The 24,389-nt window shown below is 36.3% G+C and overlaps 1 protein-coding gene and 1 pseudogene across 1 annotated transcript in view; one reads left to right on the top strand and one right to left on the bottom strand.

Moving 5' to 3' along the window:
• RAD51B (RAD51 paralog B) overlaps positions 1-24,389 on the top strand; it is an 850,987-nt gene that overhangs the window by 161,061 nt on the left and 665,537 nt on the right.
• Positions 11,456-12,071, bottom strand: LOC140525437 (uncharacterized; annotated as a pseudogene).

The following is a 24,389-nucleotide window of genomic DNA, read 5'->3' as shown; positions in this document are numbered from 1 at the left end:
ATATTTTTTAAAGCAAATTTTCTGCTGATTATCAGATCTGAAATTTTTTTTATGAATAGTTTTCTTTGGAGTTAATCTTCATTAGATAAGAGAATGATAAGCCTTTTATGCTCAGGAATGATAGTATTAAACTCTTCATTTCCAGATGAGATTGGAGTTATATAATAATAACAAATTTATTGACACAGGACCTTAGTTTTTGCAGCATTCATTACATAAATTATCTTACTTGATTTGAGGGATAATTAAATTTAAATGGCTTCTATAAGTCTATGTAAGAAGATGACTGAAATAAATTCATGTTAAACTCAGAAAAAATTTTCTTCTTAAAACAATGATATTATCCTTAGAATTAATATCAAGGTTGTGTGTTAAAATAATGTTTCATTCTTATACTTATTCTGTGCTAGCACAGGCAACAAATTATAGAAACTGAATGTTGGAATATACCCTAGATGTAGCTTGGTGACAGATAGAATGTTGGTTGTATAATTAGGAAGACTGGATTTCAAGCCTGGTGTGTGACATTTCCTTCTCCAATTCATTTTACAAAGAAGAAAACTAAAGGAAATGTGATTAAATGACTTGCTTAGGTCATCCAGCCACTAAATGTTTGAGGCCAGATGTGAATTTAGCAACATGAATCTTCCATACTTCAGACCCCACACTCTATCCACTCTGCCATCTAGCTGCCCAGTTGGAACATTAGCAGCTGTTCAATCGTATGTGTTTTTGTAAGTGAGTTAGTCGTAAGTAGTTATTGTGTGCTGATAGCTTCTAGTAGTACTTAATTTTCTGAGGATAAGCTCAGTTAACTCATTTTAGAATGTGAGTTCTATCTGTGTTTGTTCCCTGCTTTTCTAGCAGTTAACTCTTCTAATTCTGATGCTGACTGAGTGTGTGCTTCTAGAGTGAAACCAACACTCAGCATTGGCAAAGATGAATTGGCACAGTGGAGAAGGTCTAAGCACTAAACACCTAAAGGCACTCTCATCCTTAAGTAACTGCTCTGTTTTTATCCCACTCATTGTTAAATTAAAAAAAAAAAACTCTGTCCAGGTTAGTTTGATGCAGCCCCTTTCCCAACCCCTGCTTTTCCCAATGAGTTGATAGAGTTCCTGATGCAGTCAACCTCTTACCATTTCAGCTTTTTGGCAAGCCCCAGCATGTAGAGATGGGCTCAAAGAAATTTCTCTGCATATATACCCCTCTTTTTTTCTACAGCCAGAAGTAAGAACAGTGAGATAGGAGAAAGAGCACTGGCTCAGAAGAAGAGTTTGAATATCTATGTAGTGCTCTAGTTTTCACCTTTGCGGACCCCACTTTCCTTACCTGCAAAATGGGTACAATAATATTATGCTATGTACTGCACAGGGCTTTTTTTAGGTAAACACTTTCCAAATTATAATTTTGTATTGTTATTTCATAACAGTGGTGGTAGTGTTGCTTGCTAAACGAGCCTGGTTAGATTAGCTGGACATCAGTTCTGTCGGTCACTCTTATTCACCCACTTGTCTTTTTGTGGTTCAGCATACTCTTCTCCTTGGATATGAATTCTTATCTAAGCATTTTTTTCACTTCTTATTTTTTTCTCATGGCAGAGGCTTTCCTCTCAAACTAGGCTTGTGCAGATAGAAAAAAAATGATGGAGGCCATGCCTCACTATCAGCCCTGAACCACTGCTTTGGCCATTGTCAACCAACTCAGTTTTCTAGAAGAAGCTTCTTATAATTAATTTTTCAACGCTCTTGGAAGTTACAAAATTAATCTCTAGCTGTTCTATAGCTCTGAGCCCCTAGCTAAAGATCTAGCAATGATAAAATTCTGCAGTTTAAGTCTCTCTTCCTTTTTTAGCTCCTGCCAATTGTTTTTCCTTAACTACATTTGCATAAGAATGATACATTCAGGTAGATTAGCAAAGCAATGGTTCAAGTGCTTTTATCACAAAAGAGATATTACTTTTGATCTGATGGACATTTTACAACTTTACTATACAGAATACAAATTGTATTGGACTTTGCAAAACTAGAAGGATTTCATGTGAATCCAGAATGAAATATATATTTGTTTTCAAATGACTAGCTAAGTTGGGAGAACTGTATTACCAAAATTTTTTTTAGCCTTAGAAATGAATGAACTCACGCATTGAAGACTTGATCATTTGTGCCTGTGGAAGGAGGCAGTACCCACACTGATGAAATCCTGTATCTTTTGTCTTCCATATATAATGTGAGCTTCCTTCGGACTGTTTCCTTTTTGTCCTACTGTAAAACAGATGTCAAGAATTCTTCCTATGAGCTGCAATAAACTTTGGAAAAGTTCTTTAGTCATACTTAGAGGGATATAGCCATTTTGTCATGAGTTGAAGGCAACTGACACCACCTTGGAAACTATATCATGACTGGCTGAGTCAAACACATCTCCACCATCTTTGAGGAGATTAAGCTTTGGTGACTGAGAAGAGAGCCAACAATCAAGGAAACACTCAGCTCTAAATGTTCTTCCTTACCTTTTCCCCTTTTATAAAATGTAGTCGGAATAGGGTAAATCTCTTCCTTCTCTGTCCATAAAAGTACCTTGAAGAAAAAAGTATACAGCTATCCTGGTGCCTTTTTCTTTGATCTTTCCCTATCAATGACAAGTGGAAGAGAAGAGGATTAATAAAAAAAAAGAGTGGTCTGCTGGGCAATGCAGTTATGGAATACAGTGAAACAATTCAGTGATAAGAGTAGAGAATCTTAGGGTGCTGCTGTAATGTTGCTCAGCAGAGGAGATGGTAGGTCTAAGAGTCAACACTCCCACTGGTTCTGCTGATTATCCAGTTCTTTCTTAAAGAACATAGTGGAACTCTAGACCAGGATTTCATCTGAGTCCAGTCCTAGAGTTAGTGGGAGGCCATAATAAAATTTTTGACCAAGGAACAGGTCCTGGTGCCCTATTGAACAAGTCTCCCTGCACAGATGCCACTTCCCATGAGAATGAGTTAAGGATATCATTACAATACATTTGATGGCAATGCAGTACAGTTGTATGTTGTCTTGAATGTTACTTTTGTGTTTGCCTATACAGTTATGAACTCTGTGGGTGTCAACTTTTCCCTGTGTATATTTCTAGGGGAATATGCATTTTTGGGTGAAACTTACTACTGTACCACGAATGCTACTGTTTTATATCATACTATGTCATGACCTGTTTTTTACTATTCCTTTGCCTTGAGGCAAATGTCAGTAAGAATTTATTAAGCGTCTGTCTTGTGCTAGGCAATGTGTTAAGTGCTGGTGATAACAGGAGAAGTGCAACTCCCCCTTCTTCCCTCCAAAAACCACTCCTCTTAAGTAGTAGGAGAGAACATGCAAGCAATGTTATACAAACATAATATATACTGGGTGAATTGGAGATTATCAACAGAGGGAACCCACTAGTCATTATGGTGGTCAGGAAAGGTCCCTTGTAGATGTTGGCTATTTAGCGGGAAGGAAACCAAGGAAGACAGGAAGGGGATGTGAGGAGGGAGAGCATTGGAGTGGTTTGTTTCAGCATTCTGTATTGCAGAATATGTGGGAGAGGGGTGAGGATAATAAGCTAAGTATAAGAAGACTGGAGGAGCAGGAGGTGTCAGGTTAAAAAGGGGTTTTATATACCAAAGACAGAATTTTAAATTTGATCTTAGAAGTGCTAGGGAGCCTTTGAAGATTAATGAACGGGAGGTTTAAGTGTGACATAGTCACACTTGTTCTTTGGTAATATCAGGGATGCACTATCATGGAGAAAAACTTAAAGCAAGGGCAGTAATCCATAGTATTAACTAGTCAACTTTTGTGATACTCTAGGTAATGGTAGCACTGTCATTGGAAAGAAGGGGACATATATATTTCAAATATTATATTGATAGGATTTGGCCACAAATTGGTTATAGGAAGAGGTGCTAAGAAGAGGAGTCACAGTCGTCAACTTGGTTTTGGACCTGTGTGACTGGAAGGATTGTGTTGCCCTGAATAGAAACAGGAAAGTTAGGAAAGCGGATATGTCTCTTAAAGATAAGTGTATCTTCTGACAGACCTACATTAAAAGTAAACATAGAGATAGGCCCTTGTAAGCTACTGCTAAGTGGTTCAGTGGATAGAACACCAGTGCAGGAGTCAGGAGGACCTGAGTTCAAATCTCACCTCAGACACTTGACACTCACTGTGTGACCTTGGGCAAGTCATTTAACCCCAATTGCCTTGTCCTGGGTCATCTCTAGTCATCCTGATGAATATCTGGTCACTGGATTCAGATGGCTCTGGAGGAGAAGTGAGGCTGGTGACCTGCACAGCCCTCCCTCACTCAAAAGAAAGTCAAGTGCAAGTCATGTCATTATTTCTCCAATGGAATGGTCTTCTTCAGCAACGAAGGATGAACACACATCTATAGAGTACCCTGACCCTTTGTTATTCTTTCTCCAAGAAGACTCATTATGTGAATTAAAGGGAGCTAGAGTTGAGTGAATTCGTCAGCTTCCCTCTTTCCTCTAGTCATTGGAGTCCAGTTTGAAAGGAAAGGTTAAAACAACTAGTGTTGTCCCAGCATGAAGTGGGTAGCCTTTGCTTCTCTTAAATTGAGTTCTTTTCCATGTCTCAGACCCTGAACCATTAGTTTTTATGTGGCCTCTCATCCCTTGCAAGACCAAATTTGAAAGTAGGAATTGGGGAGGTATATCTCAAAGGGAGTGCTATAATTGTATCTTCATCACCTACAGTAGCCACAGTGCCTAGCACCAAAGCAATTATTAAATTATTTATGGTTTCATACATTTTGAAGAATGTTTGTATTAGTAAAAAGAATAAGTAATGTTTGTGAGAGTTTTTCCAGGAGTAAGTGTCTTGTATGTTCCCTGTCATCCATGCAGATGTAATAGTTAATCCCATGACAATAAACTATAAATGCCCTCCTAAGTATTTCAGGATACATGTTATTTTAAATAGACATTTTTTGAAGGTTAGGAAGAGGGTATATGGTTCTTTTGAGGCACATAAGAATTATTTTTCCTGGGTTACGAAGGTAGAATCAAAGAGAACCAGAAATAGACTCTTTAGGTCTTATGATTTCCAATCTTAGGTGTTATTCAGTAGGCTATTTGACCTTTCTCTTAGAATTATACACAGTTGGCATTTTTCAGGCAATGGTGGAAAGTATGTGTGTGGAAGTATTCCACTGCTGGGTTACACCTTGCTTTGATGGAGTAAGGATTGGAGTGTCCTGAAGAAATTAGAGAAACAGTGAAACTTTATTTAGTCTTCTTGGTTCTGTAAGTGAAAGTCTTGTTCAGAAGCTTATTTATTTACAATGGGGTACCTTTTCCCTTTTGATATTTAAACCAATGATTCAGAAGGGATTTTGTTCAGAGTTCCTCGGACTTTGAGACGTGTGGTGAAATTTGGCTTCATGGAAGCTACATAGGGAAAATAAGATGTTTTTAATATTTTAAAAAAATTGTAATATTGGAACATGTTTAGAGAGGCTATTTCAGATGACTAAAATTTGCTATTTTTTCCCCCATGTACACTTAGTCTAGCATGTTTGCTCCTTTTTTTTTTATGAGTAGTCCTTCAAATTCGGCCAAAATTTTAACGCTATCCATTTGTGGGATTCATGGTTTTTTTAAAAAGGTAAATATATTTTCTCTTACCTAGTGTTGTCCGTATCCTAAGATTTAATTTAAACTTGGATTTATTTTTAATTTCTTGTCATTATGCAGGTATTATTTTTGGTTAGTTTTACTTTTTCATTTCTTTTTCACTAGCCAAAATGCTTTCTTGGCACCTACAATGTACCACACGAATTGTTTTTCTCTTTTCCCTTTTTTCAAGGGCTGTTTCTCAAATTAACCTGCATGCCTGGACCTGTGTTGTAATTTCACAAAGAACAGTTGAAAATATTACAAATGATCTCTTCTGAAGACTAGCCTGAATCCACTATTCTGGCTGATCTGTTAAACATGGCAATTTCTGTAAACTCTTCCATATGCATCCAGCATCTTAAATTTGTGAACAAACCTCACTATATGTATCCTTATTATGTTCATCCATTTATTTGTTTTGCAATGTAATAACACTTGACAGTTCTAAATTTTTCCATGTGCCCCATCTTGTGGAGATAAACAGTGCATATACTGTACGTTTTCCTGGACTTTGAAGATTTACTTTTGGAAATAAATAGTTCCATAGGATTTTATAATAGGTTATGGAAAGTGCATTTTTCATGCAATGGGAGACAGTTGAATTATTATCTATTTCCTTTTGTTAATACAACTTTTCCTAAGGAATACCAAAGACCTACCTTGATTTTCAAAGATTTTTTCCAAGTGAAACATTAAATATGTATTTCAAAATATAGGAAGTGTTAATTTGTATGAAAGTGACTACCTTACTGAATATATGAAGTCCTCTAATTCTTTATATGGTACTGTATTTAGAACTTGTGAACAGTATATTTTTAACTTATGTGATTGGTTATTGTGAAACAATCCTATAACACTGGGTGATAGGATGATTTATGTTAATTTTTTTTTTACATCAAATGATGCATTATATGATCCACAATCTACTTGTGAATAAATTACTATTTGTATAAAATAGTTGAATAAAGTGTTTGCCCCAGTTTGATCGGTGCAGATTTTATCTTCTTGGTTTGATGTCCTTCTTCATACAGTAAGAATCTTCTGAGCTTGAGTGTTTTTATTTTATACCGGGATATGTAGGTGCTTTTAATTCCTACAAAAATGAACAAAAACTTTTTAGTTCTATTTAGCATCTCTTTTTTCCATGTTTACTATGATACTTTTTATATAAATTGAAACTGTTACAGCTTTTGTTTGTGTATATGTGTGTTTGCATGTGTGTGTGTGCATGTGTGTGCGTGTGTGTGTGTGTGTGTGTGTGTGTGTGTGTGTGTGTGTACTTTAGAACTTTGGGTCATTGCATTAATCCTGATGAGTTCAACTCAATAGAGAAAAAAATAAAAACAATTTTCCATTTAAAGAACGTTAGTGAGGGACAATGAAAACCCTTACGTTTCAAAGGAGTCAGACCGATAACTCGTGTGCAGGTATACACTTAACAATTAGAGCCTTGAAACATGTTGTAAAACCAGTTTAGAGTGACAGTCATAATGGATCATATCTGTATAGTGCTTTAAGGCTGGTAAAGCAGTTTGTAAATATTATCACATTTTTATCCTCATGACAACTCTTTGAGGTAGATGCTACTATTGTTCCCACTGTACAAATGAGGAAACTGAGGCACAGTATCATGTAGCTCATACCTGTCTAAATTTGAATTTGAAATCAAGTCTACCTGACTAAAGAACTACGTTACTCATGTCACTCTCTTCTCTGTATTGCCTAACTTCCTATCACTGTCATTTCTGGAACTGCATATTCCTATTTCCTGATCCCTTCTTTGTCACAAGAAAAACAATGAAAACCAACTGAGTGCTGACTAGCCATAGCTCCCTTACTTCTTTGCTAAGAAGAGGGAATATTTGCGTTCTGACATCTATTCTATGAGAGTACAATTTGTTGTTAAAATTATTCAGGGCATAGCTTGGTAAACCTTATGTTTCTTTAATTATAATAATCTCCCTCCTTTCCAGCTTAAATTTTGCCCTAATGTGTCTTTCTTAGGTCTGTTCTGAAAGTACCTTGGTTTATGTGTGATTACAATTGCATGTTTATAGATGGCTGTCACGGACCATAGTATCATAAAAAATGGGAGGATACAGTCATCCTGATTGGTCTTTTTTTAAAAACAAGTTAAATTCCTCATCTCAGAAAAAAACTTGTCAAATTAACAATTTCCAAAATGAAAATGTAGAAGTCATGTCACCTGTCTGCTTGATTTCATAAGAAATGTAGTATCAATCTATGTCTTCAAGGTTATGTGTAGAAATTATGTTGTGTGTAAGGGAAGAATCCTTGAAAAGTGTCCAGTTTTGATTTAGATCCTGTGCGTGTGTTGTTCTTATTACAGAGATCTCATCAAACATATGTGTCTGGCTGCTCTGATGAGTATGTATTTCCTATTATCCTGGCAGTTAGCGTTTAGTCATCACAAACCCTATGCATTTTTCTAACGCTCTCCTCTACTCATGGCATTACTTGGCCTTCTGGTTGTAGGTCCCTTATGTTGTTCTGATTGCTCAGATCTGGTTTTTATTTTTCTTCCCTGGCACTTTCTGCAGCCTCAGTTGAAATGGTTTCCCATACCTTAATGAATTACACTTTCATCAGTGTGGGTGGGTATAGTAGATATTTTTCTGAGCATCTGCAGCCAACTCTTCCATCATGAGCTTCTCTGCTTTTTTATTCTCACTTGATAGATACCAGGTAGTTATTAAGACCTGCTTTTTGATGTTTGCAGAGCTCAGGAACTGTCAAAACAGCAGTTAAAACCCAAGATCACCCAAAAGTGTATCAGTTGAAATAATTTCTTGTTCTTCTACATAGACAAAAATCTACCTCTTGCATAGAAAATGGCTAAAACATATTGAATAGGGGTATTATATGTTGGGGATGGAACTGGTCAGAGAGCCCTCCTTGCTAAATCACACAGTCCGATCCTGTGAGAGATTTAATTGCTTACCTTCCATCATTTCCAAGATAGGACCAAGAGGTTATAGGAAGGAAGTATGATCTCAGTAAGATATCATGCTGGAAAATTTGTTAAATCTTACTGAGATCCATGCTCATACATAGCAGACACTGGTGATCATTCAGGAATGTAGTGAGGAGGTGGACTTTGAACTGCTGGCAACCCTCTCTACCTTCTTCATACTATTCATTTTTTATGAAACTGGGAGGATGTCCATTTCTAAAACTAACTTTTTTAAGGTAGTGTTAATTTGGTCACAGAACTTTACTATTTTCAAATAACTTTTAAAATATTGATCTGATGAATATATATGAACCAAAATTTAGAAATACTGACTAGATAAGACCATTCCTTTTGTTACAGATACTGTGTCTTTTCTTGCCATCAGGAGTGCTCTGGAAAATATGGAACATATTGGTACCATTACCATAACTTTAAGGAAATTATTCTTAATGAACAACTCAAAAGCTATTTGGTAGAGAAGTAAAGTTGTATCAGGTTTATGTATAAACTTATAATGCTATGCTGTTTTACACTTTATAAGGTTTTTGACCTTTAAATTTTCATTGGCTTCCTTATTCCCTCAAAACACACATCTAATCAGTCAGCAAATCTTTCTATTTTTACCTGCACAGCATGTCTCAGATCACTTCTCTCCATTCAAATAATTACCACTTTAGTATAAACTTTATTCCCCTCTCACCTAATCTGTTCATTTGCATTTTTTCCCCAAGTCTCTTGCTTCACCAAACCTTGCTAGATGATGCTAATAAAGTGGTTTTCCTTAAGTACAGATCTGGCCCTGTTACTCTTTTTCTCAGTCCACTCCTTTGGCTTCTAAACAATATATCCATTTCTTTGTTTTTCTTTTACAGATCTCTACTACTTGGCTCCAACCTACATTTTTAACTTTTTTGGATCCCACTCCCCATTTGCCAGTCTCCAATCCAGTCAAATTGGATTTGTTTATGTTAGTCCCACATGACACTCCCAAATCCTGCCTCCAAGCCTTTCCCCTGGTTCTCCCACTGCCCAGAAGACACTCACTGCTTACTTCCATCTAATAGAGTCCCTCTTCTTTTTGAGTTGAAGCTTAGTTGCTGTCTTTTGTATGAATTCTTTTCTGGATACCCCCAATTCCTAGTGTTGTCCCTCACAAAATACTTCGTAGATTTTCATTCCTTTTTAAATTTGGTGTATGTACTTGTTCCCCATGCCCACTTCCCTCCACCCTTCATTAGATTGTAAGCTTCTTTCAAATTGACATTCTTTCATTCATTGTACTTGTATCTCCTGCACAGTGCCTGGCACATGGTAGGTGCTTTATAATTGCTTACATTATATCATGAATTCTACAATATACATGCATACATACATACATACATACATACATACATACACCTATTCCTTTATAAAGAATACTGTCGTGTTACAAGAGCTCTACATTTGGAATCAGGACCAGTGTTCATATCCCGGTTCTGCTGTGTTCTACCTATATGAAGTTGGAAAGGAAAGGATATAAGTATTAATTAATTGTGTATAAAACAGGCATTGTGTGTAAAGTGCTTTTACAAATATTGTCTTGTCCTTTGAGCTCTTGTATCATCTATTATTTTCTGAGCCCTGTTCAGGCAAGCACTATCTTTGCCTCTTTTGTATCTCCAGTAATTGGCACAGTGTCTGGCACATAGCACATTTGAAAGATGTTAATTAATTGTTTCAAAATCAAGCAAAAATGATCTCATTTCAGTTTCCCAATAACCCTGGAAGGTAGATGCTATTTGCTCCTATTTTACAGTTCAGAAAATTGAGACAGAGTTTGAATGACTCACCCAGGGTCATATAGTTAGTAAAAGTGTTAGGGCTAAATTTTAACTCAGGTCTTCCTGATTTTTGGCCCAGTCTTCTAACTACTGCTTGCGTTTTTTTTTCTCTCTCTCTTCCTCTCTCTCTTTCTCTCTCCCTATCTCTGTTTCTCTCTCTCTAACTTTGGGCAACTCACTTCATGCCTCTCTCTTGGCCTCAGTTTAAATCTGATCCTTTGATAATAACCTGTGTATTATACTCCAGTCCTCATTCTTACTCATTCTATGTATCCTAATAGTTCTCAAATCTTGTTTCTGCTTCCTTAATATTTCTCATCTACACCCATCTCACCATACAACATGGCCAATATCTTACTTCCAGCACTCATTTCTCCTTGGCTCAATTACCTTGATTTAATAACCTTCCAGCTCTTCAAAAGATTTGCCTGATGTATTATTCAATCATCTCTTATTTTCAGTTTCTTTATCTACAAACCCTTTCTTCAACGACTAAAAATATGCTCAGATATCCTCTGTAGTCTAATGGATAGAGCTGTTGGGCTGGGAGTCAGAGAGACATGAGTTCAAATACAGGTATAATATTTAATAACCCTATGACCCTAAGCAAGTAGCTTAACGGATGTCTGTTTCAGTTTCTGTAACTGTAAAATAAGGTTAATAATAGCACCTACCTCCTAAGGCTGTTATGAAGATTTAATGAATTAATACTTATAAAAACTGTTATCAAAATGCCTAATATATTATTATACACTTAATATAAGTACCTCCCTCACCTACCCCCTTCCTTCATTTCTTTTTTCCTTCCTTCTGTCCTTCCTTTCTTTCCTCAGTAACCCCAGCCCAATTCACTCCAGTCAATATACTCTACTCAGCTGCAAAAAGTGTTTTTTTTTTTTAACTCACCATTTCCTTTATTTGTACAAAATAGTGAATAATCATACCCCAGCTGGGAAAAACCGGTGGGTTAGGGTTTAAACAAGTCCTTCTGTCCTGAAGCATCTATTTTGAAGGTTTGGGACTAGCAGCTTTAGCACCAGCATCTTTGGGTTTGGATTCGGCTGGCTTGGGGTCAATAGGCTTAGCAGCCTTAGAATCACTGGGCTTTGTGGCCTTGGCTGCCTTGGGATCAGACTTGGCAGCTTTGGGGCCAGATTTGGTAGCCTTGGGATCAGATTTGCTGACCTTGGTGGCAGACTTGGTGACCTTGGGGTCAGTGGGCTTGGCAGCCTTGGGGTCAGTGGTTCTGGCAACCTTAGAGTCAAGCTTCATGATCCTGGGGCCTGGATGTCTGATGCTGACCCTAGAGCCTGGATGCTTTGTGGCCATCTTGCGGCCTGCATGCCGGGCACTGCCGTTGGGGATCTTGGGCCTGAGGAGTTTGGCCGTGGAGGCCTTGGTGCTCAGGGCCTTGATGGCCTCTGCTTGAGCCTTGATGATTTTGGCATTATTGGCCTGCATCTTCTTCAGCCCCTTCTTGTTGTGTTTCTTGGCAAAATGCATATTTCTCAGAAACTTGGGGTCAACTCCTTTCAGAGACTCGTATGTCTGTCTTGATGCCATTTTTGTACCATTTTCGTGATTGGTTGTGGGTGGTATGGTTCTTAGATTTGGCCATCTTTACAACGCAGCCTGCGCTACCAGGCTCTCCACGGACCAGAAGAGGCAAAAGTGTTTTTTTTAATGCACAGGTTTGACCAGATCATTCTCCTCAAAAAATCCCATTATGTTCTGGTCCCATTTCTACCCTTTGGGCCTTATTAAATCCTCTGCTTCACAATACTTTTATCTAGCCAATCCCACTCTACTCTCTTCATTTCTTTCCACTGGCTATTGACTATGAACGTACAATTTTTCTTTAAAATCTGCCTTTCAGGACTCAAGTGTCTTCTTCTAAATGGAACCTCAAACTATTCTCTCCCTCTGTCTCTTTCACTTTCTCCTTCCTGAAATGATCTTATTTCTAACTGCATATGGTTTCCTCTCCTAGCTAGGTGACCCAAGGAGTGTTTCACTTTTTGTCTTTATATCTCTGGGGCATAGAATTTAAGAAATGTCTGGAATTTAAGAAATGTTCGATCATTTTTCATTGGAAATAGTCATAGCTTTATCTTATCTCACTTCCAATATGTTTGTGAGGCTTCTCCCTAAAAAAGACATGTAGCTTTACTTATCCTTCCTTACCTTAACTTGTAAGAATTCTTTTCTGAGATGCAAATAAAAAGAAAAAATTTGGTTCATTAAAAAAGAGACAGTTCTCTTTTGCTTTATGGCAACTCTGACCTGAGATAGTAATATGAAAGATTGGGTAGATTTTGAATATAGTATATAGCCTCATCCCTCCAAACTTAGAATGTTGCTGTTACCTAGGTTTTAATCTAAATAATTTGTTTCTAAATATGAGATGATGAGAAGCAATTTTAACTTAAAGGTACTTAAAATACTCTTAGTTGTCTCTTTCACAGTGACTATATTTCTAGTTATGCCTATGCTTTTGCTCTAGAAAGATAAGTCTTTCTCTGATTCTCCTAGTAATGGGAGTATAAGCACACTATTTTGGCTTTGGAGATTTCTACAGTTCCTCCTCTGCTGAGAGGTAGTAAGAACTGATAGGGAAAGTGGTTTCATCAGGGATCACCATCAGTTCAAAAGTAATAGAAAGACAGTGGCTAAATTTAGGAATATTTTTGTGGTATAGAAATGTTAAAGGGTAACAGGGAATCAAATGCAAAAACCACTGTTTTAAACTTTTCAAGTTTCTTGAGCTTTTTAGGTTCAGATTTTTTTCTTTTGCATAAGTTATTTTCTGTAGAATTACTTAGGAGGCCCCCTTAAAGTCTCAGGCCTGAGTTTTTGTTTTTTTTTTTAAAGGAGTAATAGATACCTTAATCCAAGCCTGTGATTCTTTTCTATTGTGGTTGGTTCACCTGGAAAAATGATGAAATCCCTGGCACGATCCAGTGCAACCTAGATTTGCTGATAAGTTCATTTATAGTTATGGACAGGTAATTGTGTGTTTTATTTACGAATTTTAGATGGTTAAAGAAAAAAAAACCCAGCATTTTACCATCCCAATTTTAGATGGTAAGGAAAAAGTGTTTCCCTTTATGAGGATTTGTGAAGGTGAAACCACAGAGGGAATGCTTGTATCTTTCAGGCGTAATTTCAGACCCAAAGAGTTGTTCACTAGCCAGCTTCAGACACTCCTACCCCCGACCCAGATTTTTTATTAAGTCCAGTGTTTGTAAAGAGCTTTGCAGCCATTTAGAATTCAGTCATGTTTCTCTTCTGCCACATTTATTTGCACACACCCTTCTTCCCTGCCTTTGACACACCTTTGTTTCCTTGAGAAAAAGAGTCCCTCCTAGAGTATAAAATAAACATTTCTTTCTGAAGTGTGACTTATTCATGCTCTAGGGTGAAAGCTCAACCTGTCAATGTATACACAGTGGGAAAGGTGATAGAGGTAACTCCAACTTGCCAAGGCAGAGCTTTGTACATGTTCAGGCCAAAGAGCATATTATACAGGCTGCAGAAGTTTTAACAAGTCAGAACGTTTTTACAATTTCCATATTTATCAAAAGTGTTAGGGAAGAGCATGACAAAACCTTCCAGGGATTAATTTATGGTAGAACTTGGGTTGTTTTATTAAGGGACTGGAAGCCACATTCTCAGCAGCCCACCACATCTCTCTAATAACCCCAAGTGTGAGACAACATTACTTGAAATATAGAGAGAATTGAAAGATGATCCTCATTTTCGAGGGTCTTCCTGAATAAAGAAGGGGAATAAAAAAGATCTCTTTGAACAGTGAACTATGTGAAAGCCCTGATCTTGACAGACCTTTGAGTATTGAAGTATTTTTGCCAGAGAACTTAAATTTTATTATTTGTTATGATGGTGTATAAGCCCAGGTTATTATGTACTGAGCTAAATCTGAACTCCAGGGCAAGATGCTCTTAATTGACCCACAGAGGGTGCTTTATAACAATTACACTTATGCATATGTTGTTTTCAAAGGTGGATAGGTGAAAGCTTCTTCTTGCTTTTTGGGGTTTGGTGAAACATTCCAGTCTACTACTTGTTTTCATATCTGAGGTCTGGCACAACTGAAAAGTGCATTTTGCCAAGCATCCTCTCATTTATCTTTGAAATGATAGAACATTTTAGGTGGAATTTAATCTTTCATTTATACTCTAAGCTATACTGTATTGGAAAAAATAACTGAAGTTGGAGAAGACTTGAGGAATCTAAACATTATTTTCATGTAGCATTTTTTTTTTTGTCAGATAGGAAGAGCTTTAGTATCCTCAAGACAGGGAAAAAAACCTCCTCAAATTTTGGCAGTATCTTCTCCTCCAAATCAGTCATGTTCTATTCCTCTAACTTCTTTTGACAATTCACGGACAAGTTCCAGAGCTAATTTACAACCTGGCTCCACCTATATATTTGAAAAATTAGAATACATTTTTGAGTTAGATAAGTTGATTAAGCAGTTCCTTGAAACAGACAAACAGGACAGGAGTTCAAAAAAAGTTAAACCACAAGAACAAACCAGGGGACTCATGACAAAGCCCCTGAGAATATTAAAGTTTATGAGCTTCCTAACTCCATCAATAATCCTTTTCCCTTTTTGTTTAGTTAGGAGGGCAATGGAAGAAGGTGATATATGGAGAATCTACAAACAAGGATGAAGCCATAACCTTTAAAACAATAGGTTGACTTTGTCAACCAAGTGGTTTTCTGTTGGTAATCTTGTATGTTTTGTAACTGACCCAGAAGCCTCTCTACTTGTAAAACTCAAAGTCCATGTTCTGGATCACCTATATCTTGAAGTTCCAAATAAACATTCCTTTTATTTATATATACATATATAATATTTCCTTTCCCCATGTCAAGACAGTTTCCCCAAGGTAGGTAAAAGCAGTACAGAAGATAAAAGCAAATAAAAGCTGCGAGCATAGAGGTCAAAAACAAGGAATTGAGGAGGTTTTCAGGAACTCACAGTTACTCTTAGAGGCGACTTTTTATCTTGCTTAGCATGGCCTATATCTGGTTCTCAGAGCAATCTTTTCTGGCCAAAGTTAATTCAAACTGTACCTGGTTTGCTATGTAAAGCAACTTTTTTTTTTCATGAAAAATTTTAGTTGCTGTTGTGGGAGTGCGGGGGTTAACTTGAGTCTCCTTAGTTCCACCATTATCTTTGACCATAAGAATTCCTTTCAGGAAAACAAACAGGCAAATCAGACTCTTCCTGGAAAAAAGGAATAAGCACTTTGAATGAATTGATCTGACTTTTTTCATTTCATAGTATCATAAAACCAATTTGAAGAAAGTCTTCTGAATTCCCAAATGGTTACGTGAATATAAAGAGATGGAAAATATGATGAGGACTCTTTCATATACTTCAGTTGCTAAATTTGACAAGTGCTTGAAACTTATCATTGGATGACCATTGTTTTTTTTCTCTCTCACTTAACTCAAATATTCCTTGGATAGTGGCCATACCAAAATATATGAGACACAGGAAAAATCTTTTCAACACTCAAAATGTTATACTGACACCAACAAAGTTGCTCAGAGTATTGGGAGCAAAATTCATACTTGTTTGGTTTTAAAATTCTTATTTGTTAGCTTCTAGTTTTACATTTTTCTGTTTCATGAAATGCCATTGTCAGAACATCTATCCCTTTGTGTGTTCTTTCTGTGCTTATTGAGACTTGGCACTGGCAAGTAGATGTATAGCATTATGAATGAATAATGAATTACGCAGAAATATTTCTAGAGAGTTGCACAACTAGAAACAGAAGTAGGGTGAATGTGTCCTGAAAGTAAAGGATAGGTAATATCTTGGCATTAGAATCAATGTGATAGCAATGTATCTAGAGAAGTGGCCTTCTGAGGGTTTCCTGACACCAAGGCTTGATGAAGTAATCAAAAATGATAAGTTGGGTCTCACATCCTTCCTTCCTCCCTCCACTTTCTGAGATTGTCTCTATCTCAACCCTGCTTGCCTACTTTATCCCCCAACCCTTCCCAATCCAGTATTCAAATGTCCACTTTCCATACTTCTAAGCCCAGTGCTAGGCTGTCATGAGATTTAGAACCTAGGTAGTACTTGGGCTTCCTCAGCAGAAGCTGTGCAGACACTAAATAGAGACATCCCACTCTTTTAAAATCATCTTCCTGCATCTCAGAATATTTCCGGGCTGAAGATAGTATCATTCCGAGGGTGTGGGGATCTGGTGCTGTATTTGGGGAATTAAAGCCCTATCTCCATCCTTTTTGTTTAGGTTGCATAGAGGGAGATGCACAGGATGAGGAGGCAGTTGGCTGTGATCTCTATCACAGATATCATTATATCATTATTTTAAAGTAGATATTGTTATGATTTTCCCTTTAAAACACTTAGTACCTAAGAATTTTCTGATTTTTCTACCATGGTCTTTCTAGTCACCCAGCTCCTTGAACTTGGTGTTGTTTTTGAATCCTCATAGTCCCTCACTTGACATATCAACTCAGTTGCCAAACTTGTATTTTCTGTTTCCGAGACATCTCTCTCCTCTTCTTTTTTCTCCCATAGCTAAGCTGTCTATTTCATCTAGTCGAGATCATTGTGGTAAACTCCTGTCTCAAGTCTCTCCTGTCTATTCACTTTGTAGATGACAAAGTGATTTTCCTATAGTAATTTATCAATTAATCACTATTTATTAAGTGCCTTCTACTTCTTAGATACTATGAGAAACTCTGGGAATACAAAGACAAAAATCAATTCAATTGCTCTCTCAGGGGCTTCCAATCTCTTGGTGGAACCAACATAAAAATACACACACACACACACACACACACACACACACAAATTTACTCCCAGTGGAAAAAAAAATGAAACCCTTATAAGTACTTGATAATGCAGAATGAAAAAAAAACACAAACTAATGTTGTGACCAGACCCAAAAATACATTTCATATTTTGCACCCTGAATCTATCACCTATTGGTAGGTGGATATCATGCCTATTACTCATGCTTTGGAATCACTGTTGATCATTGGATTGATCAGAGTTCTAAAATCTTTCAAAGTTATTTACCTTTATGAGATTGTTATTGTATAAATTGTTCTACTCTTGCTACTCACTTTACTCTGCATCACTTCATACAAGTTTTCTTAGGTTTCTTTGAAACTATGCTCTTCATAATCTCTTATTTCACAACAGTAATTCTTTCCCTTTTCATCACTTCATTTGTGCAGTCATTCCTCAAGTGATTTTCCTTCCTTTTAATTTCTGGCTCTTTTACATTGTGACAAATACTTTTTGCACATATGGTGTTCTTTTTCATCTTTTTCTTTAAAAAATATCTCTTGGAAGCATTAGTCCTAATATTGACATATTTGTCCACAGTCTCCAAAATTTGCTTTTCCTTTATTTGTCATATTTTATATGACATATAATATGATGGGTGAGATGAAACATCAAAATATTTTAATTTTCATTTCTCTAATTGATTTGAAATATTTCATAATGTTGATTGCTTGAAAATATTTGGAAAACTGTTCATATTCAGCATACATTAAATAGGCAGTGACTCATTCTCATAAATATTCATCAGTTTCTGATATTTTAGAAATGAAACTTGAAGAAATTTGCTATTGAAAATTTTTTTGAGTTACCTGTTTTCCTTTTGATTTCGTGTTTGTTTGGGTCAGAGACTTTAAATTATGCTTATTTCCTTAATTTTTAACAGAAAACTCTTACTTCTTCCTCTGGAAATTAGAGTTTCACATGTCATTTTACAAAGGAAATTGGAAATAGTTTATTTCCACATAATTGCTTCAAGCTTTTGAAGTATTTGGGGCATTTCTACTTAAAGCTTTTTAAAAAGCTGATTTTGATGATATATTTTTTCATTATATTGATATTTTCACCTGTATTCATCCTCTTCCCCTTCCTGTCCCCCTTCCAGAGAACCATTCATTGTATCAATAGTAATGTTTTTAAATAGAGAGAAAAGCAAGAGGAAAAAATTTGAGTAAAACCAATCAAGAACTATATCAAACAAATCTGACATTTTATGTGGTGTTTCTCCTTTGCATGCCTCTGATTTTTACATATGAGTTGGGAGAGTTGTCCTCCTCAATTTTTTCTTTATCTCATGCTTATTCTTTGTTTTTCCATTTCATTTCATTTTGAAATTAAAATTGATTTCATTTTGGTTTCTCCTTTGTCGTCATTTCTATTCACATTGTTTTAGTTATTGTGTATATTGTTTTCCTGGTTCTCCTTAATTTTCAATTCATGTAAGTCTTGCAGTGTCTTTTTCATCAATTTTGACAATTTTTCCACAACAATAATATTTTATTACTTGTTTGCCACATTTTATTTAACTATTTCCCAACTGATGGATATCTACTTTGTTTCTAGTTTTTTGCCACCATAAAAAGAAGTATTGGTAGAAATAAGTAAATCTGTTGCATATGAATGGAGCCTTTCTTTTTGTCATTGGTCTCCTTGGGGTTCCAAGCAGTGGAATTTCTGGGCCGACCAATGTGGAAATTTTAGCCACTTTATTTCCATATTTCCAAATTGGTTTCCAGGATGATGGTACTGATTCCCAGCACCATTTCTGTGATTTTTTTTTTTTACATACATTCCAAGATTTGATAGTGTCATCCTTTGTTATTTTTGCCAGTGTGCCACTAAAAACTTTTAAAGTTGTATATAATATTTGCAGCTTATCACACAATTGGGAACATCCACTTGTAATAATTACATGGTTTACAATATGAAACTGACTCAGAGTCAGATCTATCTTCTACAGAAGTTTCCTTTGGGTTGATTTGGATAACATTTCTCATATTAACCCCATTTTTCTCCCATGATACTGGCACCATTTGGTGCATACCTTTCTGTCTTCAGGAGTGTATTACTTGTAGTAGACTTTTCATTGATTTCCCTACATCAAGCATTTCCCCACTCCAGTCTGTCTTCCTATAAACTGTCATATTGATCCCCTTTATTCAGAGATCTGAGTATTATTCATATTCTTTCTCTTACTCCCTCATTCATGAAATTTCACTGGTTCCCTTTTATCTCTAGGATCACCAAGCAGATTGCATGTTTCACATTCAGAACACTTGATTTTCTACCAACATCCTACCTTTCTGGATGTCTTACATCCTACTTAGCCCCACATACTCTATGTTCCAGTGACACTCAGTTCTTTGTTATTCTTCGAGCTTAAATTGTGTTCTCTTGACTTTGAACATTTTCACTCGTTGTCTTTCTCCCCCACCCCTCTTTGCCCACAAGGTTCTTCCCCCTCTTTTCTGTTTCTTGGCTTCCCTGTTTTCTTTTAAATCCCGCTTAAAATCCTATCAAGCCTTTCTTGATCACCCTTAAACCTAGTGTCATTGCTCTGATGATTATTTCCTATTTTTCTTATCTATATCTTATTTGTACATCATTTGCCTGTCAGGTTTCTATTTCCCCCTACAACCTTTGAGCTCCTTGAGAACAATGTCTTGAACTTAATGGTCACTCAGTAAATGTTTTTTGACTAACTGATTGACTATAATGTTTGGTAGTTAGAGTGTTATTTTTTTAAAGAAAAAAGGTATTTAAAGATTAGTGAACATGTTGATCAATTTGCTATTATAGTGCTAAGGTTTATACTTTAGGGTTATTAAGTAAGAATTATTCTGTTTGCTAAGTTCCTACATTATGTGAAGCACCCTATATGAGAATGATTGTTAGAATTGTGCATGATGAATGAAGCATAAAGAGTTTGAATTCAGGTCCCCTAGTTCTGTTCATAATATTTTCCCCATAATACCTTGCTACTTCACACAAAAATATGAATTTCTTGTGGTTTTTGTGATTTTTTTCACCAGTGATTTTGAGCAACATGATAGCAAGTAACAGAGATATTGTATATGTTAGAGGCTACCAAAGGTTCTGTATTATTGTATGGAGAATGGCAAGGCATTGATGGAAGGGAAAGAGCCAACATGACTTTTTGGGTCATGACTAGTGAAAGAGTCAGTTAAACACTTATTAAATACCCACTATTTTTCAGACACTAACCTGAGCTAAAATTCATGTGGCAGACCTAAGACTATAGAAGCAAGTAAGGTAGGAATGAGGAAATTAGAATGTGTCAAGGAACTTGAAGTTATGGAATGTATGACAAATAGATAGTTAAGAGTGAGAGGTTAGAAAGTTTTATAATGTTAGGATTGGAGATTGCAGTTTTGAAGTTTAAGGTCTCATAAATGGTACACTTTTCATGAACTCTATTTAAGACCAATGTTGGGAGGCTCAAATGATACAATGGAAACAAAGCATTTTGCAAACATTATGAAAGTTATATAAATTCCATTTAATATTGTTGCTTAGCCTCCAGTCTGGTGATAACCTTCTTCCCTAAGCCTTCTCTTGTACTGCTGAGCTCAAACAATGTTTTAGAGCACATGTGCATGTATGTGGGTGTTTAACAACTGGACTTTCCAGAAAGAAAAATGTGAGCACATACTTTTAAAATTAATCTATATTATTAATACTTTATTAAGCCTAAACCATCAATAGAATAATATTACAAACCCCGATTTTTGGGAATTAATGATTTCTGGTGCATAAATGCTCACACTGACAAATGAACAAGCAGCTCTCCAGTGATGATTCAGACTGGTTTTAGCACTCAAAGTGTGGTCTGTGAAATACTCAAGATTCTTTCAGAAGGTAAGTGAGTTCAAAACTATTTTTGTAACAATATTAATATACTTAAATTTCTAATATGGTAAATAACAACAGTTGTTTTCAGTCATTTCTTGTTTGACTCTTTGTGACACCATACAGGGTTTTACTGCTAAAGATATTGGCATAGTTTTCCACTGTTATCTCATTTTCCAGTTGCCCAGTTCAGACAGACATGGTGAAGTGAATTGCCCAAGATCACATAGCTAATAAGTTACTGAGGCCAGAGTTGAACTAAGCAAGATGAGCCTTCTGATGCTGAATTGAATACTCTGTCCTTGGTGCTACCTAGCTGCCCCTAAATACCAACAAATACAATCCATCTAAGCAAAAACTTTTTAGGATCCTTAATAATTTTAAGAGTGTGAAGGGATCCAGTGAACAAAAAGCTCAAAACTCATTGGTCCAAAGTGTGACCATATCAGGGAAACAGAAAATGTTGGATTTAGGGAGAAATGATATGGATAAGCAATTAGGTGCATCATCAACATGAATTTTAATTTTCTGATCATGGTGGTAGGGGATCGGCCAGACTGAATATGATGAAGATGTTAAAGCTATTGAAAATCTGGGGACAGTGCCATGGAAGAAGACAATTTTGAAGAAACATAATAGATTGTTTCCATTTTGTAAAAAGAACGATTCTTGGGGAATCTATGTAGGAATACATTTGGCCACACATCAACAAAAAAAGATTTACTTAAAAATTCAGAGCTTTAATAATTAGACTTTTTGAATAGCTCAAAATTGGGGAGAAGGAACAAAAATTATCGAGGGTAGGAGAGCATGGAGAAAATGCAGGTTAGGGAACAGTAAACAAAGCAGAACAGTACGAGAGGAAGGTGGGTAGAGTGAGGCTGAGGGATGGTTGAAAAGTAGAAGACATAATTGGATTTTAGTAGCCGGTAGTCTCTACAGGTAATAAGACCTCGGCCCCCATATTCCCTTCTCTGCTTGCTCTCCTTAAGTCTTTTTCTACTCAGGAGGGTTTTATTTTTTCCAGGTTGATTTTATAACTATGACATCCCTGAAATTTACATTTGAATCACTCTCTTCTGTTTTGAGGAGATTCTAACAAGTTCAGTGTTACTGTTGTGTGAATGTCTATCTTGTATTTATTGCTTTTCCTTTTGTGGTCTTCCTTGGATTTTGATTTCCAAAGGTTTCCTATATTTCTGTGAAGCTTCAGACTTGTGCCTGTCAAAATGTTATCCTTAGAAAAGTTTGTTCCTTTAAGTAGGCATCATTGTATGAAAAGAATGTAAACCACAAGATACACGTATCTAGCTGTTTATTTTCATGCATTTTTTGGTCGGGTACTTCATTTTATACGTAACAAGAATTTATCTTAAGCCATAATATGATTTAACTGAGCTCTTATCAACATGGTAAAACATGTCGACAAATTTTAACTTGTGAAGAATTCTTATCAGAAACAAGTAAGCTTTTAGGAGGCTATCAACATATTTGATGGGTGTTTTGCCATTCCAAAGACTGAAGTGTACACAGGCATAAGTAAATTTTACAATGTTTAGATAGCTATATGTTGAGTAATCAAATCATTCTTTTGTTACAAATTAGAGGTAAAGTTCAGTCGCTATCGCACACTTTATTTAATACAGCCTGGCCAGCAATTTAGAAACTATCAGCAGTCATAAAATGGCATTTTACAGGTACTGTTTGTCTAGATTAGTGCTATCAGTTGAATGTGTCAGGACATATGAGTGTGCTCCAACTTCAGTACTTTACTAATTGGTCAGGCTTAGCCCTGCTGAGAAGTCCAACCTATAGTATGTCACTCTTTTAAATGTTAATCCATTTATAATGCAGCAATTGACTTAAACCCACATATACTTCAGATGCAGGTGGGCTGGGTTTTTTTTTTTCCTAATCTGATAACTCTCCTAATGCCTTCCCCTAAAGATCTGTGATTTCTATTATAGTTGCAGTTATTTTAGGAAGAAATTGTCAACAGTTTTTTGAAATGTGTCTTGGGGTTGCTCTTCTCTGTTTGAGCTACGACCACTGTAGTCCAGGCCCTCATTGACTTATAGCTCCATTCACTCCACTCAACCCTCAATATGGCTTCCATTGTAACTTTTCTAAAGTATTGCTTTTGTGATATCACTTTTATGCTCAGGAACCTATTATGGCTATTACATGACTACTTCCATGACTACTGTACTATTACACATCCTTTAAATTCTGCATGGCTTCCAAGGGCCACTCACTTATCAACCATATTTCCTACCGTTAGCCAAAGAGCTAAGTAATCACACCAGCATCATTCTTATCTATACTCACGATGTTACCTAGGGTACCATTGCTTCTCCTTTCTCTCTTTGTTTTCGTGTAGTTCTTTTTTAGTTATGTCCAGACCTTTGTGATCCTTCTTTTTTTGGGTGTGTTTTCTTCACCAAGATACTGGAGCAGTTTGCTATTTCCTCCTCTAGCTCACTTTACAGATGAGTAACTGAGGCAGACAGGGTTACATGAGTTGCCCCAGGTTCCACAACTATTAATCTGAGGCCAGATTTGAAGTCAGGATGATGAGACCTGTGCTGTATGCAATGTGCTACCTACCTGCTCTGTCTGTCTACTGTGTTCTTTAAAATTATTTTTTCCCTCAATTTAAACACACATACACACACACACATACACACACAAACTTTCATACACACAGTAGACCACAAATGAGTATTACCTGTGAAGCATTGAGCATTGATACAGTTCTACAGGTTATATTCACAACTGCCCTGTTTATCTGTGATTCCCTCTTAAATTCTGTTCTCCTCTGTACATTTTTCGAAAGTGTTTTGGTGATTTTTTTTTTACATGTTACAGTTCTTCCTTCCCCCAGCCCTATTACCCTATTAACTGGATGAGGGAAGGAAAAGGCAAAAGTGAGGCAACAAATAAGGGTAGCCAGGCCAACTTAATCCACACAATGACCATATGTTTAAAAAAGTGCTTGCTGTATCTGTATATATCTCTTTCTGTATCTATAAAATTGTATATCTATGTATCTATTTGCTTTTATTTATCTATCTATATATCTTTCTGCACCTTGTTTCCATTACCTCTTTGTCAAGAGATGAATAAAGTGATTTATCATCAGTTCTCTTGAAAGATGACATAGATCAATTCCTAAATCTTTCATAGTTATATTTCTTTTCTTTGTTGTGA

This window comes from Notamacropus eugenii, chromosome 1 (genome assembly GCF_028372415.1).
Source record: "Notamacropus eugenii isolate mMacEug1 chromosome 1, mMacEug1.pri_v2, whole genome shotgun sequence".
NCBI lineage: Eukaryota > Metazoa > Chordata > Mammalia > Diprotodontia > Macropodidae > Notamacropus > Notamacropus eugenii.
Note: the sequence above shows the minus strand (reverse complement) of the source record. Positions and strands in the feature narration are given on the sequence as shown.